Source organism: Helianthus annuus, chromosome 15 (genome assembly GCF_002127325.2).
Source record: "Helianthus annuus cultivar XRQ/B chromosome 15, HanXRQr2.0-SUNRISE, whole genome shotgun sequence".
NCBI lineage: Eukaryota > Viridiplantae > Streptophyta > Magnoliopsida > Asterales > Asteraceae > Helianthus > Helianthus annuus.
In genome coordinates this window covers 110,532,280-110,551,163 of record NC_035447.2, presented here as the reverse complement: position 1 = coordinate 110,551,163, position 18,884 = coordinate 110,532,280, and positions in this window count along the sequence as shown.

Below are 18,884 nucleotides of genomic sequence, written 5' to 3'. Positions count from 1 at the left end.
GAAAATGATCAATACGAATCCTGGCTAGAAAATATCAGTGTGATGAATACACCAAGACATCCATTTGAGATGCATGCTTTAAGCAAAGGTGTAAAATGACAATGAAAGTACGATTCATAAACTTCTTGTCAAAAGCAATGAACTTGGTTCAGACCTTAAAAGATCACTGATTTTTGAGATCATTAATTAGAATCTCAACTCGTTCTTGTGATAAACTTTTAAGCTATTTTAATGTCCTTTGAAACGAGTTTAATGATAGATAAAATGTCTTTTATGACATTGACAGTTGTGAAATTTCTATCTTTTCCCTGTCTAGTAATGTGTAGAATAACGCATTATGTAAACATTTAGTTATGTTTTGAAATGGTCTAAATGGTTTAATAATACCATGACCAATAAATCATCAATGCGATGAACTTATATGTAATTTAAATTACTATTATTGTCTATATTATAGCATTCAGAAATGGCTGGCTACGACGAAGTAAACAGTCATCCAGCACAGGGCAATACCAGAATTAACATTACTGGTGCAGAATTACAAGCTATGATCACCGCTGCAGTCTCTCAAGCGGTTGATGCTAAGTTTAAGGAGCCGAGTATCGTTCGGTCACAAACTCACTCTAAAACTCATTCTAAATCTCACACTCATAAGAAGAGTGAGTCAGTGCATTCGTCCAACCAGGGTAGTATACCCAAAAGACAGATAGATCTTGAGCCGACCCCTAGGTACACCAAGGGTTGTACCTACAAGTATTTTGTTTCCTGTAAACCGAGGGATTTTACAGGAGAGAAAGGGGCTATAGATTGTATGAAGTGGCTAGATGAGATGGAGACGGTGATAGACATTAGCGGCTGCGCTAAGGAAGATGTAGTTATGTTCGTCTCCCAATCTTTTAAGGGCGATGCCCTTACGTGGTGGAAGGCACTCGTACAGTCCACAGGGAAAGTCCATTTGTATAACCTTTCTTGGGAGAAGTTTGTCGATTTGGTTAAGGACACTTATTGTCCTCAACATGAAGTAGAGCGCGTGGAGACTGATTTTCTCACTCTCGTAATGAAGGATCTAGATTGTAGTTCTTATGTGACAAGTTTCAATTCCATGTCCAGGTTGGTACCATATTTAGTCACCCCTGAGCCGAAGCGCATCGCGCGTTTTATTGGTGGTTTGGCCCCTGAAATTAAAGGAAATGTGAAGGCTTCTAAGCCAACCACCTATAGATCTGTTGTGGATCTATCACTATCCCTCACATTGGATGTTGTGAGGAGCAGGGCGAAGAAAAATTCTGAAGAGGGGAAGAGGAAGAGAGAGGATGATCAGTCCTCTCACTCGAATAAGAAAGGAAAGGGGAACTCTGGTTCCAAAAAGGGGCAGACTGATGACAAGCCCAGATGCAAGACTTGCCATAAGAGACACTTTGGCAAGTGCAATCGGGACCCACAGGCCAAACCGTGTGGGATTTGCAAGAAGAAAGGGCACAAGTCTGTTGAGTGCCGAAACATCAAGGATGCAACCTGTTATGGTTGCAATGAAAAAGGGCATATTAAGACCAATTGCCCCAAGAATGCGAAAAAGCCTGAAGAGGCTAAGAAGAACAATGCCCGAGTGTTCCAAATGCAGGCAAGGGAAGCGGTGACTGATGATAACGTCATAACAGGTACCTTCCTCATCAATAATATTTATGCTAGAGTCTTATTTGATTCCGGTACCGATAAGTCCTTTGTAGATCATAAGTTCTGTAAGTTACTGAATTTGCCTATTAAGACTCTAGACATAAAATATGAGGTAGAACTCGCTAATGGTACCTTAGAATCCGCCTCAACCCTTCTTGATGGATGTTCAATGTCCATCAAGAACCATTCTATCCCGCTGTCCCTCCTGCCAATGAAATTGGCTGGTTTTGATATAGTTTTAGGCATGGACTGGTTGTCGCATAACCAAGCCCAAATTGCCTGTGATAAAAAGCTTATCATTATCAAAACCCCCTCCGGTGAATCAGTCACTATCCAAGGGGACACACAATACGGATTGCCAAGCAATGTGTCCATTCTTAAGGTATCCCAGTGTTTGAAAGGTGGATGTGTCATTTACATGGCACAAGTGACGGTGAATGATCCAAAGCCGAAGATTGAGGACATCCCAATTATTTCAGAGTATCCTGATGTCTTTCCTGACGAATTACCTGGATTACCTCCTGAGAGGCAAGTAGAATTCAGGATCGACATTCTCCCTGGATCTGCGCCTATCGCACGAGCTCCGTATCGCCTAGCGCCTACCGAAATGAAAGAGCTCAGAACTCAATTAGATGAGTTAATGGAAAAAGGTTTCATTCAACCCAGCTCTTCGCCTTGGGGAGCTCCAATTCTGTTTGTGAAAAAGAAGGATGGATAAATGCGCTTATGCATTGATTACCGTGAACTAAATAAGGTAACGATCAAAAATCGTTATCCTTTACCCAGGATCGATGACTTGTTCGATCAACTCCAAGGAGCGAGTTACTTCTCAAAGATAGATTTGAGATCTGGGTATTATCAACTTAAGGTTCGAACCGAAGACGTTCCGAAGACGGCATTCAGAACAAGATATGGACACTTCGAGTTCTTAGTGATGCCTTTTGGGCTCACTAATGCGCCTGAAGCATTCATGGACCTCATGAATAGAGTCTGCAAACCATATTTAGATAAGTTTGTCATTGTTTTTATAGATGACATACTTATCTACTCGCGTAGCCAAGAGGAGCATGAAAAGCACCTTCGATGTATTTTAGAACTGCTTCGACAGGAGAAGTTATATGCCAAATTCTCTAAGTGTGAGTTTTGGCTTCGCAAAGTTCAGTTCCTTGGACATGTGGTTAGCAAACACGGTATTCAAGTGGATCCTGCCAAAGTAGAGGCTGTAATGAATTGGGAAGCGCCTAAGACACCTACAGAAATTCGTAGCTTTCTGGGTTTAGCAGGATATTACAGGAGATTCATTGAGAACTTCTCAAGAATAGCTGCACCATTGACTTCCTTGACCCGTAAGAATGTGAAATTTATCTGGGGTCCCAAGCAGCAAGAATTCTTCGACACTTTAAAGCAAAGATTGAGCAACGCTCCGGTTCTGTCACTACCAGAAGGAGTCGAAGACTTTGTTGTTTATTGCGATGCTTCACACACTGGCATGGGGTGTGTACTTATGCAGAGGGGCAATGTATTTAGAATTTGGTGCTGTGGTATTCGCACTAAAACTGTGGAGACACTATTTGTATGGAACTAAATGTGTGATCTATTCAGATCACAAAAGTCTCCAACATTTGTTCAATCAAAAAGAGCTCAATATGAGGCAACGTCGTTGGATGGAAACATTAAATGATTATGATTACGAGATTCGCTTCCATCCCGGTAAGGCAAATGTGGTCGCAGATGCCTTAAGCCGAAAAGAAAGAGTTAAGCCAATTAGGATTAATGCAAAGAGCATTGAGTTGAAGAGTAATTTGAATGAAAGACTTTTAGCTGCACAAAAAGATGCCATGTTGGAAGATAATCTTCCAAATGAAAAGTTAGGTGTAACCGCTGAACAGTTGACACCTGGAAAAGATGGAATTCTTAGGATGAATGGCAGAATTTGGGTTCCTATTCAAGGAGGACTTCGGGATGTAATCCTTCAGTAAGCCCACAATTCTAAGTATTCGGTTCACCCGGGAGGTGACAAGATGTATCAAGATTTAAAGGCCAATTATTGGTGGATAGGTTTAAAGAAATCTATTGCCACCCATGTAGCTAAGCGCCTGACATGTGCTCAGATTAAAGCCGAACATCAGAAGCCATCAGGACTTCTACAACAGCCGGAACTTCCCACTTGGAAATGGGAAATGGTAACCATGGACTTTATAACCAAGTTACCCAAAACAAAGCACGGAAATGACACTATATGGGTTATTGTTGATAGACTGACGAAGTCAGCTCATTTCTTGCCCATCAAGGAGACTTATAGCTCCGATAAGCTGGCCCAGTTGTATGTCGATAAGATTGTAGCTCTTCATGGAGTACCGGTGGCAATTATCTCTGATAGAGATACTAGATACACCTCTCACTTTTGGAGAAGTTTCCAACAATCATTGGGCTCACGTCTGAATTTTAGTACTGCTTACCATCCTCAGACCGATGGTCAAAGTGAGCGTACTATTCAAACCTTAGAAGACATGCTTCGTGCATGTGTTATTGATTTGGGCAGTAGTTGGGATGACCACCTGCCTTTGATTGAGTTCTCCTATAACAATAGTTATCATAACAGCATTCAGGTTGCGCCTTTTGAGGCACTGTATGGCAGGAGATGCAGAACACATGTCTGTTGGGCCGAAGTAGGAGAAGCTCAGATATCAGGACCTGATATAGTCCTTGAGACAACGGAAAAGATTATTCAAATTCGAGATCGCCTAAAAGCTGCCAGGGATAGGCAGAAAAGCTATGCTAATATGAGACGAAAACCCTTAAAGTTTGAAGTAGGCGATAAAGTTTTATTGAAAGTGTCACCCTGGAAAGGTGTGATGCGTTTTGGTAAAAAGGGCAAGTTGAGCCCTAGATACATCGGACCATTCGAGATCCTCGAATGCGTCGGCAGTGTAGCATATAGGCTAAGATTGCCAGAGGAGCTGAGTGGAATTCATGATGTATTCCACGTTTGTAACCTCAAAAAGTGTTTAGCTGATGAATCCTTGGCAATGTCTCATAAGGATGTGCAAGTTGATAAAAGCTTAAGGTTCATTGAGAAACCTATATCGATCGAGGATCGACAGGTCAAAAAGCTCCGAAGAAAGTATGTACCTATAGTAAAGGTTAAGTGGGACGCTCGTAGAGGTCCCGAGTATACGTGGGAAGTGGAGTCCACTATGAAATAGAAATACCCTCACTTATTCCAGTAAATCTCGGGGTCGAGATTTCTTTTAAGGGGGTGAGGATGTAACACCACGTAAAAACGTGTCCAGTTATATATAGACACGTGTCCCGAACCTTAAACGAGTGTATTCTCGTGAAGGACTTAAAAGGTCAACATGCCCAAACTTGAGCCTCTGATTGACACTTCGTGGGAGATTTGTTCTTAATCGAAAGGTTAATTGAATACAAGAAGCCATTTCGTGTATACATATGAAAAATGAGGCTACGGAAATTAAACATGTCAACATGTTAAGTCTACCTCTGAATGACATTTATGGATAATTCCCGAAAGCTTTACAAATTATATTGACACGTTGATAAATGGCTATTAGGGAGGTTAAACCTCGGCTACCAATAATAGTTCATAATTCAATTCAAGAATTTGAAGTTCATGTGAAAAGCGTACAAACCTTCATGTTTGGACAACTTCTTTAAGTACAAGGAAACACAATTGCATGGCATTGTTATTGGGCATTCAGAACTGGTTATATGGACTATTATACTGAATTATGGGTCAAGATTCGGACAGTAGACATGCATGGTGAAGTGTATAAAAGTTATAAAATTTTTTTGTCCTCTGGTCAACGGTTATGGACCGTATGGCCCTAAGCTTACGGTCCGTAAGATGGTAACTGGGCGTTGCAAATTAAGTTCGGTTACGGACCGCATACGTTTTGACTTACGGTCCGTAAGAGCTGGATACGGACCGCAAGACTTCCAGCTTACGGTCTGTAAGATCGTCGCTGGGCAGAAATTTTGGACAGATGTATGTTAAGCTGTTAAACCGACTTAAGCATGTAAATTTCAATACCATGGATTATTGGACGGTAAAAATAAACCACTAGGACACCTGGGGTGATCCTAGGGCCTTCCATAACAGCTGGGATTGATCCAAGAGCTAATGATCAAGTATAAATAGGACCATTGGGTTGAACTCTCATACCACAATTGCAAACACTTCACTTGTGGGACTTGCTCTGGAGCTCTCACCAGTAACAAGTGGACTTGAAGTGTAGAAAAGATTGCTAGGACCATTAGTAAGCTTCTAATTACTCCTTTAAGTTGTTTAATTAGTTTAATTACTTAAAAGTCAAACTTAATGTATAATTAGTTTGACTTTTGTTTTAATTACATGTGGCTTAACCACTGATCAAATTGAAAGTGGTTATGAAACCACATTAGTATAGGTGATTAACCCCTAAAAGGGTGTCCCCTAATTATCTTGTTTGACTGGTTAAATGTCGGGTCAAAGTAGTTTGACAAAAAGTCAAACTGGACAGAATTGACTAAAATGATTAAAATTAATAAACCAGAGGTTCTAAATTATAATATAACATTCTAATGACTCGGTAATGACTATATAAACATGTTTTATCAGTCCTAATCCGACAATTAATCATCTAAGGGCAGATTATAACCGAAAGTCGCAAAAGCTTGACGTTTGCTATGACTTTCAGTTCTAACCCATTCAAGCTTATTTCTTCCATGTTTTAAGCTTCCATTAGGACCATATTACATTGTAGTATAACTCTCTGAAGTTATATTGCATGGTGCCTAATCGTTTGTAATTTATGCTCTTGATCGTAATTATGCTCATTAATGCCTAAAACGCCCTTTTTGCATAAAACAAAGACTTTTAGCAATGTGAATGAACTCAAACCTTTGCTACTAACATTTAGACATGTCCCAAAAATTTGACATCAGTTTGAGGTCTAGAATGGGAGTTATGCTCAATAGCGTAATTAAGGGACTTCTTACTAATTAGAAAGCGTAATTAGCATAAGGCCCATCTAAACCCGATTTTTGTCACCAAACTTTTTACCTACTGATGTTAAATAATATTTTGGGATTTTTTAAAGATTTTTATTTATTTTAAGCTGAACTTAACATAGGATTATAGCCTAGTTTCGGTAATTACCGATTTTACCCTTTTCATGCATAAAATGAGTTTTACATAACTTTTTGAAGCCAAACTTTTTGCTACTGATCATAAATGATAAATGTATTATTTTGAGCCTCATAAACTGATCAAAATATCAGATTTCCTATTTTTATCATATTAGCCCTGTAAATCGCATATTTAGCGTTTTTAGCGCCTAGTTTGGGTCAAAACTATATTTATCATTTAAAACTCATAACCTACTGATGTTTTAAACTAATTTACATAATATTACAGTAAGCTAATGTTTTAAACTCAAAAATCTATTTTTAACCCTTAAAAGCCTATGCAAAATTACCAAAATACCCTTATGGGACCTATTTTGGTTTAAATTGTTTTTGGGCATAAATGTTGATATACTACTGATATATTAACACATTATGAGCATAATAATGATTAAGACCTGTTTATAGCTTGTCCGGTTACCCGTTACGCATGTACGCGTTCGGATCGGGTTACGTGACTAGTTTACGTAAAATAGCCGAAACGGACTTAACCTTGTCATTAAAACCTCATTTTCCAGAATGTGTTTAGTTTACCCATATTATACAAGTATTCAAGCTTGTCGGGTCTAAATCACATTCTATCCCGGTTTCCGTTTAATCTACCTGTTAGGTCCGTAAGGTTTCTTTCTAACTAGTCGGTCTAAGTCTTTGACTTAAGTAAAGACCCGTTAGCATCCTAATAGATAATTAAACCTTCTATATAGATTCATAGCTTCCGGTAAAAAGTATCTTTCAAGAACTTTAGGAATTTACTGCTACAACTGGTAAATGCTTTTGACTTATTTTCCCTATACGGGCTTGGGATACGGTATATTAATACCGCTTGGTCGGGTATGGGATTATTATGTCGGATTGTGATTTAATAAATCCGCATAACCCGTTTTAATCTGTATTGTTTGATAACATAAACATTTGGGGGTTAACGATCGTGTCCTGGATATCCTTGGCTCATTTAAGTTATTAATGGCCACGACCTATGCACGGGGTGCAGGCATGCACCTGACAGATGCAAATGCTAAATAATAATTTACCCACAAGTTGGGGATAACTCCTCTGTGGGTTCTATAAGTGGTGAGTCAGTTAATCAAGTCCGGCTTATAAACCGGCCCCACATGTATGACAAACATGTAAAACTGTATACAAGATTTTAATAAGATTGTCCCAAGTTATAAAGGATTTGTGCCTTGTGCATTTTAAACCAATTTTCTTAATCGCTTTCAAAATGAGTCAGTTAAATTGTATTTACCAGTGTATACTGACGTATTTTCCTAAAGATTGAATTGACAGGTACTTATCGAAATAGGCTGGAGCTATAGGGTGTTGTAGAGGATCTTGCAAATCCCATAGATACCCGGAGTCTGTAGTTTTTGTTTCTTTGTACTTTATGAACTGCCTGTGGATCTTATTACATTCCAGTTTGTATTATTCTTGTACTCGAACATCGACAGACAGTATGGTTTGTAATAGTTTATTTCCCAGCCTTCCGCTGTGCTATATATTTGTGTATGATTACAATGATGATATCAACTACGTCACGATACTCCCCACCGGGCCCACCGGTAATACGTGGAATTATTGGGATGTGACAAAATTCCAGATCAACGGGGGGAGGATGTGACACCCCAGGAAAACCAGTAAACGATATAACTTACCTAGCTTCCTCAGTGAGTACGTACCAAATTTCAGGACGAAATTTCTTTTAAGTTGGGGATAATGTGACAACTCGTATTTCGAACCTATCTTTGTGATGTATGTAAAGTATGTGAACGTGTTGTGAATTATGTGAATCTTGATTTATTGAATGCTATTATGTGCATGTATGTATGTTATTGAATGTTTGTATTAAACGAGCTCAACCCGATCGCACAAGCCCACTTCGGGCCTTACTCTTTGTACACGGATCAAGGGCAGCCCAAGCGAGGGTTCGGCCCACCCACCTTACACGCATAACACTTAGAGTGTTAGTAATCTTCTCATAATTTGCAAAACACCCTCACACACAAAACCCTACTTGCTCTCCTTCCCTCTCTTGAAGCCGACGGCGAGCAACCCTTTCGGATCAAAGATCTTTGTGATTCGGATCATTCTCTTAACCGGTTAGTGTTCTTTGATGTTGTAGTTAAATGATATTATGTTGCCATGATATAGTGTATATGAATGATGTTCTTGTGAATCGAATATGTATAAAAATGTGAATCGGCTATCATGAATGGTTATCGGATTTATTGCATGATGTGTTAATGGTATCTTGTGATTGATTGTGATTTAAATCATTAATCGTTGATGTGCATGTGAATCGGCTGGAATATATTAACAATCGGATGAATGTTGTGATTGTTAAGTTAGTATGTATGCTAGTAATCAAGGATATGAATCGTGATAATATGTTAAAGTGTTATGAGTATTGTTCATGATTTGGTTATGATTAGGGTTCTTATGAATCAGTTGATAATTGCCTTGTTTGATCGATTGTATGTCGAACGAATAGTTGGAAACTTGTTAATTGATAAATGATAAGTTTGGAAACCAATGAATGCTTGTAACCGATTGCATGAAATCCGGAACATTTAAACTAATCGCACAAGACCGAATACACAAGTGCAGTCGCACAAGATGATCCACTCGCACAAGGAGTCCAGTCGCACAAAGCACCCACAGTCGCACAAGATTACTGGACCGCACAAGTTGTTGTGTCACTTAACTGTTGGGCCGGGTATATGTTGGGCCAGATTAGCTTCAATCGCACAAGGGTTCACGGATTGCACAAGGGATCCGTGATTTTATTGTTTGGGCCGGTTACTTATTTAACCACTTATGTTATTTGGGCTTCTTGATAATGGGCCGGGTTTTTATTGGGCTCCAACGGACGACTCGCACAAGGTCGCTAAGCTTGTGCGCGCCCAATCTTGAATACGTTATAACTGTTAAACGTGTTAGTGTGTGTTGCTATGATCCGTGTGTGTTTCCTATATGCTATCTTATGTGATACTTGTGTGCATTACTTGAGTCAAAACCTGACTTGTATGGTAACCCTGATAGGACGTGGTTGACCACTCTTAGTTCAAGAAAACCTTTTTGTGTATCTGCCGAGCAAACTGTGACACTCTAGGTTTTTCCGAACGAACACCTTGTAATATTTTGTGTATATATAAATATTATTAAATGAAAATGTGACTTTTACATGATATGTGCGATATGTATGTAATATATATATATGTGTGTATGAGAGTCGAGACCACGACTCGCAACCACCCGGTTGCGAGTGGGCCGCTTGGTCCCGAGTGGGCCTTTGGGCCGTAACCGGTTTGGGCCGAAACCCTTAGCCTATGTTGAACCTTGTTATATAATCCCACCTTTCCCCCACTTCTTTCATTTTACACACACAAACACTCCTTAAACTCTCTCTCAACTAGAAACCCCAAAACAACATTCCATCTCTTCCAAATCACGGTTCAAGCAAGGATCTCGGACAAGAACTCGGTCAAGATCATCACTCGGACACTTCATCTTCTCTTATTTTCTTCTTTTCTTTCGGCTCCTTCTTCTTCTTCATAACCGGTTAGTGTTAACTTTATGATTTATGAAATGTTCATGAACTAGAATGCTTGATTAATAATGTTATGCATGATTTTTAGGATGTTTTGTGAAGTTTGGCATTATGTGTAAACCACTATGTTTGAATGCTTGATGACATGTTCAAAATGACTAACAAATGGTAGTCTAAGGATGATTATGGCTAAACACACTATGCTTCATTGTTTCTTGCAAAATGATAATGCTAAACATAAGATTTCGGCTATATATTGTATGTTCTTTGTTCTTGCCATGATAATCTTGTTAAAAACATATGGTTTTGGTTCATAAAATATAGTTATATTTGACATGAAAACCCTAGAAAACTTTGAATATAGGATGAACTTCTTGAATGTGGTTTGAAGATTTAAAAATGGCAAAGTTTGATCTAAGTTTACTAATATTCAGATTAGGCAAAGTGTTAGTAGGAACCTTATTGGTTGTTTCCTAATCTGGGTCTGATTTCTTGGTACAAATTGGACTGTCATATCTGCATCATCACGTGTGCATGAAAGGGACATATTACGACTCGCAACCATGGCATGGCAACTCGAAACCACACGGTTGCGACTCGCAACCATAGCAGGACAACTCGAAACCACGAGATTGCGACTCGAGACTACGACCGTTGCGACTCGCAACCACAGCGTGATGACTCGAGACCACGCGGTTGCGACTCGCAACCACAACGTGACAAGCCGAAACCTCCTGGTTGCGACTCGAGACCGCCTGGTTGCGAGTGGGCTGTCCATTTTGGTTATTGGGCCAATATGTGTTTAACTTGGGCTATCTGTTGACTGGATTATGTGTTGCTGTTGACTGCTTAATTGTTTAGGCCGGCCCAATAACCCCACGACTGTTTATTTGTATGTATGTTACATGCCAGTATGTGTTTTACGTAAATGCTTGTATACCGAACCTGACCTATACCGGTAACCATGTTAGGACGTGGTGACCAGCGTGTTTGACCAAGTAACCTAAATCTACCGAGCAACCCAAGGTGAGTTCACAACTTAAAAGCATGCGTCCCGGTGGTTTGGGACACGAGACTAAAACAACCCTATCCCCTTGAAAAGGGGATACCATTTACATACCTTCCCTAGTTATTGGGAACAAAACTTACTTTCCTTCCCTGGTATTGGGAAACCTTTTGGTTAATTACTGTTTATACGGATTGCAACTAACGGCACTAAACGAAACTCTATCACTCAAGTCCCTACTACAAATACCGATTAGTCGCCGGGGTCAGGCGAACGGGTTATTAGTTGATAGCGCTATTTAGGTGTTTACCAGCCTCACACCGTGCCCTGGTTTGGGATCGGTCGTGAACTAATGTACTCAGGCATCCGTCAATGATGATAGAACATTGACATCGGGGCATCCTGCGGAAACGCAACGGTTACCTAGTGTTCGGTATTGGAAAAACAGTTTAGTCGCTAACTTTTGGGGTAGCTCCCCATGGCATGTATAAACGGATAAATTAACTGGTGAAAACAAGTTTTTGGAAATTAAAACTGGACAACTAGTGAACTCACTCAGCATTATTGTTGACCCCTTACTGCATGCTTTGCAGGTAACCCGTGACGAAGGAGCTTGCTGCTTGGGAACGTGTAGTGTCTGTTCACCCTTGTGTTGGGTGTCACCTTATTTTGAATTATGAACTTTGTTTAAACTGCCTTACTTATGCTTCCGCTACTTATTAACTGTTTGAACTTAAAACCTTAAACTCTGAACTTGATATTTGCTAAAATTTATGGTTAGTAAGTATTACTTTTGTTATCAACTTAATTATTCAGTATAATTGGTGGCTGGATCCTGGTCAGTCACGCCCTCGAAGCGGGTGTTATCCGCAGGTGGATTTTGGGGGTGTGACAGATTGGTATCAGAGCCATTGGTTATAGTGAACTTGGTTTTAAAAAGGGAAAAATCTTTTTGGAGAAAACCAGACTATAACCCGTGACTCGCGACGACACTACACTCCAAGTGCAAGGCTCGACACATTTGACCTCATAGCTCGGACCAGTGTTTACTTGTTTGCTTACTTTATGTTTCCTGTTTTGCTATACATATTAGTATGCCTAATTAGATAGATACACCTCTCTTTTCTATCTCATTCTCGTTACACTACGGCATCACACTCCTATTGTGTTTTCTGGTTATGAAGACAATGAGTGGACGTGGAAGGGGAAACATCAACATGACACAGGCTCAGTTCACTAACCTGCTCAACACAGTGGCTGCAGCTTTCGCAGCTCACCCTATAGGTCAGCATGCACCTGCGCAACCACCCGTGTGTACTTTCAAAACTTTCATGGATTGCAAGCCTCTCCCTTTCAACGGCACTGAGGGTGCCATAGGTCTTCTGCATTGGATTGAGAAAATTGAAGCTGTTTTTGCTGTTTGCGAATGTCCCCCTGCGAATTGGGTGAAATTTGCTACTGCTACGCTTGAAGGAAGCGCGCTTTCTTGGTGGAAGGCGCAGATTCAGATGTTTGGATTGGAAACTGCAAATGCTACTGCGTGGGAGGATTTCAAGGACATGATAAAGGAGGAATACTGTCACCGGGATGACATCCACAAGCTTGAGAATGAGTACTATGAGCTCAAGATGGTTGGGTCAGAGATTGAAACTTACACCAAGCTGTCCAATGACTATGCTGCTCTTTGCCCAAACATGTCTCGACCCATGTATCGAAGAATCGAACTGTACATCAAGGGTTTGGCTCCAGAAATTCGAAGCCATGTAACTTCAGCCAACCACACTACCATTCAGCCGATCGTTCGACTTGCCCACAAACTTACTGATCAGGCCGTAGAAGAGGGCCGGTTGCCCAAAAGGATCAGTGCTACTGTTGGAACTTCTAGTGACAACAAGCGTAAGTGGGAAGGAAATCAAAGCAAGGATGCTAACCCCACTCAGGCCCCAGCACAACAAAGGAAAACTGAAAACAACAAGGGCACTCAGCAACAGGGTGGCTACCGGGGAAGCTACCCTAAGTGCAACAAGTGTAACAGGCACCACAATGGGGCATGTAACAAGGGCCAGTGTCAGCGATGCCACAAGATGGGGCACGAAGCCAAGGATTGTAGAAGTCAGCTCCCAGCAAGACAAAATCAGCAACAACCCCAACAGCAACAGCAGCAAGGGAACGACCGAGCATGTTTTAAATGTGGGGCAACAGGGCACTTTAAGAAGGATTGCCCTGAACTGAATCAGAACCGCAACAATAATCAGGGAGCTGGGAACAACAATCAGAACAACAATGCTGGGAATGGTGCTAGAGGAAGGGCTTTCGTGATTGGAGCTGGTGAAGCAAGGAATGACCCCAATGTCGTGGCGGGTAAGTTCCTACTCGATGATCGTTATGTTTCTGTGTTATTTGATTCCGGTGCCGATGCTAGTTATGTATCCCTACGTATTAGTAAGAAGCTTAAGCGTCCGCTTTCGTTACTAAGTTCTCCTCATATCGTCGAGTTAGCTAATGGTAGAAACATCGAGGCCTCACATGCTGTCAAGGGCTGCAAACTAGAGTTGTCTGGTCAGACATTTAGTATCGACCTTTTCCCTGTTACTCTTGGAAGCTTCGACGTCGTTATTGGTATGGATTGGTTATCCAAGCATCGCGCTGAGATCCTCTGTCAAGAGAAAGCAGTTCGTATTCCTCGCCGTTCTGGCAAACCCCTCATTGTACAAGGTGGCAAAGGTGGAGAAATCTCCGGCGTTATCTCGTTCTTGAAGGCCCAGAAGTGTTTACGAAAAGGGCACACCGCTATCTTAGCACTTGTCACCAACACGCAGGAAAAGGAAAAGAGGATTGAAGACTTTCCAGTAGTGCGTGACTACCCCGAGGTATTTCCTGAGGAATTACCTGGACTCCCTCCCCATCGTCAGGTCGAATTCCAAATCGAGCTAGCCCCCGGAGCAGCGCCTATAGCTCGTGCGCCTTATCGACTAGCCCCCGCAGAATTGAAGGAACTCTCTACTCAACTACAGGAACTTTTGGATAAAGGGTTTATTCGCCCTAGTTCATCACCCTGGGGAGCACCGGTACTCTTTGTTAAGAAGAAGGATGGCACGTTCCGAATGTGCATTGATTATCGTGAGCTGAACAAGGTTACCATCAAGAATCGTTACCCTCTCCCTCGAATCGACGACCTATTCGATCAATTGCAAGGATCAAGCTACTATTCTAAGATTGACCTGCGATCAGGCTACCATCAGTTAAGGGTCCGTAATGAAGACATCTCCAAAACTGCATTCAGAACTCGTTATGGTCATTATGAATTCCTCGTTATGCCCTTTGGAATGACCAACGCGCCCGCAGTGTTCATGGATCTCATGAACCAAGTATGCAAACCCTACCTCGACAAGTTCGTGATCGTGTTCATAGACGACATTTTGATCTACTCGAAAAGTCAGGAAGAGCATGAGCAACACCTACGCCTTATCCTCGAACTCCTTCGCAATGAGCAACTGTACGCCAAGTTCTCGAAATGCGACTTCTGGCTTCGGGAAGTCCATTTCCTTGGGCACGTGGTTAACAAAGATGGAATCCACGTCGACCCGGCTAAGATCGACTCTATAAAGAATTGGCCTACCCCTAAGACTCCCACTGAAGTTCGCCAATTCTTGGGATTAGCAGGTTACTACCGCAGATTTATTCAGGGATTCTCAAAGATTGCACAACCCCTCACTACGCTCACTCAGAAAGGCGTCACCTATAAGTGGAATGAAGCACAGGAATCTGCTTTTCAGAGGCTTAAGGATAACCTCTGTAGTGCTCCTATTCTCTCGTTGCCTGAAGGCACTGACGACTTCGTAGTTTATTGCGATGCATCTATTCATGGGCTCGGTTGCGTGTTGATGCAACGCGAGAAAGTTATTGCTTACGCCTCTCGACAACTTAAGACGCACGAAAGGAACTACACAACGCACGATCTGGAGCTGGGAGCAGTGATCTTTGCGCTTAAGATATGGAGACACTACCTGTACGGTACCAAGTGCACCATTTACACCGATCACAGGAGTCTCGAGCATATCTTCAAGCAAAAGGAATTAAACATGCGACAACGTCGATGGGTCGAACTTCTGAATGATTATGAATGCGCCATAAAGTATCATCCGGGCAAGGCCAATGTTGTGGCAGACGCCCTCAGCCGGAAGGACACTATACCAAAGCGCGTGCGAGCATTACAACTTACCATCCAGTCTAATCTCCCTACCCAAATCCGAAATGCCCAGATTGAAGCTCTGAAACCGGAAAACATCAGGGCTGAGTCCCTGCGAGGATCGAGGCAGCAGCTAGAACAAAAAGAAGACGGCGCCTACTATGTGGCAGGACGCATTTGGGTCCCACTTTACGGAGATCTACGAGAGCTTGTGATGGACGAAGCGCATAAGTCCCGTTATTCAGTACATCCTGGTTCAGATAAGATGTACCACGACATAAGGACTACTTACTGGTGGCCTGGCATGAAAGCCAACATAGCCGCTTACGTTGGCAAATGTTTGACCTGCGCAAGAGTCAAGATCGAGTATCAGAAACCAGCAGGCCTACTCCAGCAACCCGAAATCCCAAAATGGAAATGGGAGCAAATTTCCATGGATTTTGTTACAGGACTACCTAGATCTCAACGCGGGAATGACACTATTTGGGTGATAGTAGATCGATTGACTAAGTCTGCACACTTTCTGGCTATTAAGGAAACAGACAAGTTTTCTACCTTAGCAGAAATCTATTTAAAGGAAGTAGTCTCCAGGCACGGGGTGCCAACTTCTATTATTTCCGACCGAGACGCTCGTTTTACTTCCGAGTTGTGGCAAGCTATGCACAAATCTTTTGGCTCACGTTTGGACATGAGCACCGCTTATCACCCGCAAACGGATGGGCAGTCCGAACGCACCATCCAAACCCTGGAAGACATGCTTAGAGCATGTGTGATCGATTTTGGCAAGAACTGGGAGAAGCATCTACCGCTGGTGGAATTCTCCTACAACAACAGCTACCACACTAGCATTCAGGCGGCACCTTTTGAGGCATTGTACGGTCGTAAATGCCGATCACCTCTTTGCTGGGCGGAAGTAGGTGACAGTCAACTCACAGGCCCAGAACTAGTGGTAGATACAACCGAAAAGATTTCACAGATCAGGCAACGCATGGCGGCAGCTCGTGACCGTCAGAAAAGCTACGCTGACAAGCGTAGGAAACCGTTAGAATTCCAGGTCGGGGACCGGGTTCTACTTAAAGTCTCACCCTGGAAGGGTGTGGTTCGTTTTGGTAAACGAGGCAAGCTGAATCCACGATATGTTGGACCATTCGAAATTACCGAGAAAATCGGTAAGGTGGCGTATAGATTAAACCTGCCTGCAGAGCTGAGCGCGGTACACAACGTATTTCACGTATCTAACCTGAAGAAGTGTTTGTCGGATGAAACACTTGTGATTCCTTTTAAGGAACTGACGATTGATGAACAGCTACACTTTACTGAGGAACCGATTGAGATCATGGATCGAGAGATCAAAACCCTCAAACGTAGCCAGATACCTCTCGTGCGAGTTCGTTGGAACTCACGACGCGGCCCAGAGTTTACCTGGGAGCGGGAGGACCAGATGAAGTCCAAGTATCCCCAGTTGTTCCCAAACGAAAACCCCAGCACTGAAGCTACAACCGAATTTCGGGACGAAATTCCAAACTAACGGGGGGATGATGTGACACCCCGTTAAAACACGCTAGCTTGGCAGTGGCTGCTTCAACTTTCGGGACGAAAGTTCTTAAAACTTGGGGATAATGTGACACTCTAGGTTTTTCCGAACGAACACCTTGTAATATTTTGTGTATATATAAATATTATTAAATGAAAATGTGACTTTTACATGATATGTGCGATATGTATGTAATATATATATATATATGTGTGTATGAGAGTCGAGACCACGACTCGCAACCACCCGGTTGCGAGTGGGCCGCTTGGTCCCGAGTGGGCCTTTGGGCCGTAACCGGTTTGGGCCGAAACCCTTAGCCTATGTTGAACCTTGTTATATAATCCCACCTTTCCCCCACTTCTTTCATTTTACACACACAAACACTCCTTAAACTCTCTCTCAACTAGAAACCCCAAAACAACATTCCATCTCTTCCAAATCACGGTTCAAGCAAGGATCTCGGACAAGAACTCGGTCAAGATCATCACTCGGACACTTCATCTTCTCTTATTTTCTTCTTTTCTTTCGGCTCCTTCTTCTTCTTCATAACCGGTTAGTGTTAACTTTATGATTTATGAAATGTTCATGAACTAGAATGCTTGATTAATAATGTTATGCATGATTTTTAGGATGTTTTGTGAAGTTTGGCATTATGTGTAAACCACTATGTTTGAATGCTTGATGACATGTTCAAAATGACTAACAAATGGTAGTCTAAGGATGATTATGGCTAAACACACTATGCTTCATTGTTTCTTGCAAAATGATAATGCTAAACATAAGATTTCGGCTATATATTGTATGTTCTTTGTTCTTGCCATGATAATCTTGTTAAAAACATATGGTTTTGGTTCATAAAATATAGTTATATTTGACATGAAAACCCTAGAAAACTTTGAATATAGGATGAACTTCTTGAATGTGGTTTGAAGATTTAAAAATGGCAAAGTTTGATCTAAGTTTACTAATATTCAGATTAGGCAAAGTGTTAGTAGGAACCTTATTGGTTGTTTCCTAATCTGGGTCTGATTTCTTGGTACAAATTGGACTGTCATATCTGCATCATCACGTGTGCATGAAAGGGACATATTACGACTCGCAACCATGGCATGGCAACTCGAAACCACACGGTTGCGACTCGCAACCATAGCAGGACAACTCGAAACCACGAGATTGCGACTCGAGACTACGACCGTTGCGACTCGCAACCACAGCGTGATGACTCGAGACCACGCGGTTGCGACTCGCAACCACAACGTGACAAGCCGAAACCTCCTGGTTGCGACTCGAGACCGCCTGGTTGCGAGTGGGCTGTCCATTTTGGTTATTGGGCCAATATGTGTTTAACTTGGGCTATCTGTTGACTGGATTATGTGTTGCTGTTGACTGCTTAATTGTTTAGGCCGGCCCAATAACCCCACGACTGTTTATTTGTATGTATGTTACATGCCAGTATGTGTTTTACGTAAATGCTTGTATACCGAACCTGACCTATACCGGTAACCATGTTAGGACGTGGTGACCAGCGTGTTTGACCAAGTAACCTAAATCTACCGAGCAACCCAAGGTGAGTTCACAACTTAAAAGCATGCGTCCCGGTGGTTTGGGACACGAGACTAAAACAACCCTATCCCCTTGAAAAGGGGATACCATTTACATACCTTCCCTAGTTATTGGGAACAAAACTTACTTTCCTTCCCTGGTATTGGGAAACCTTTTGGTTAATTACTGTTTATACGGATTGCAA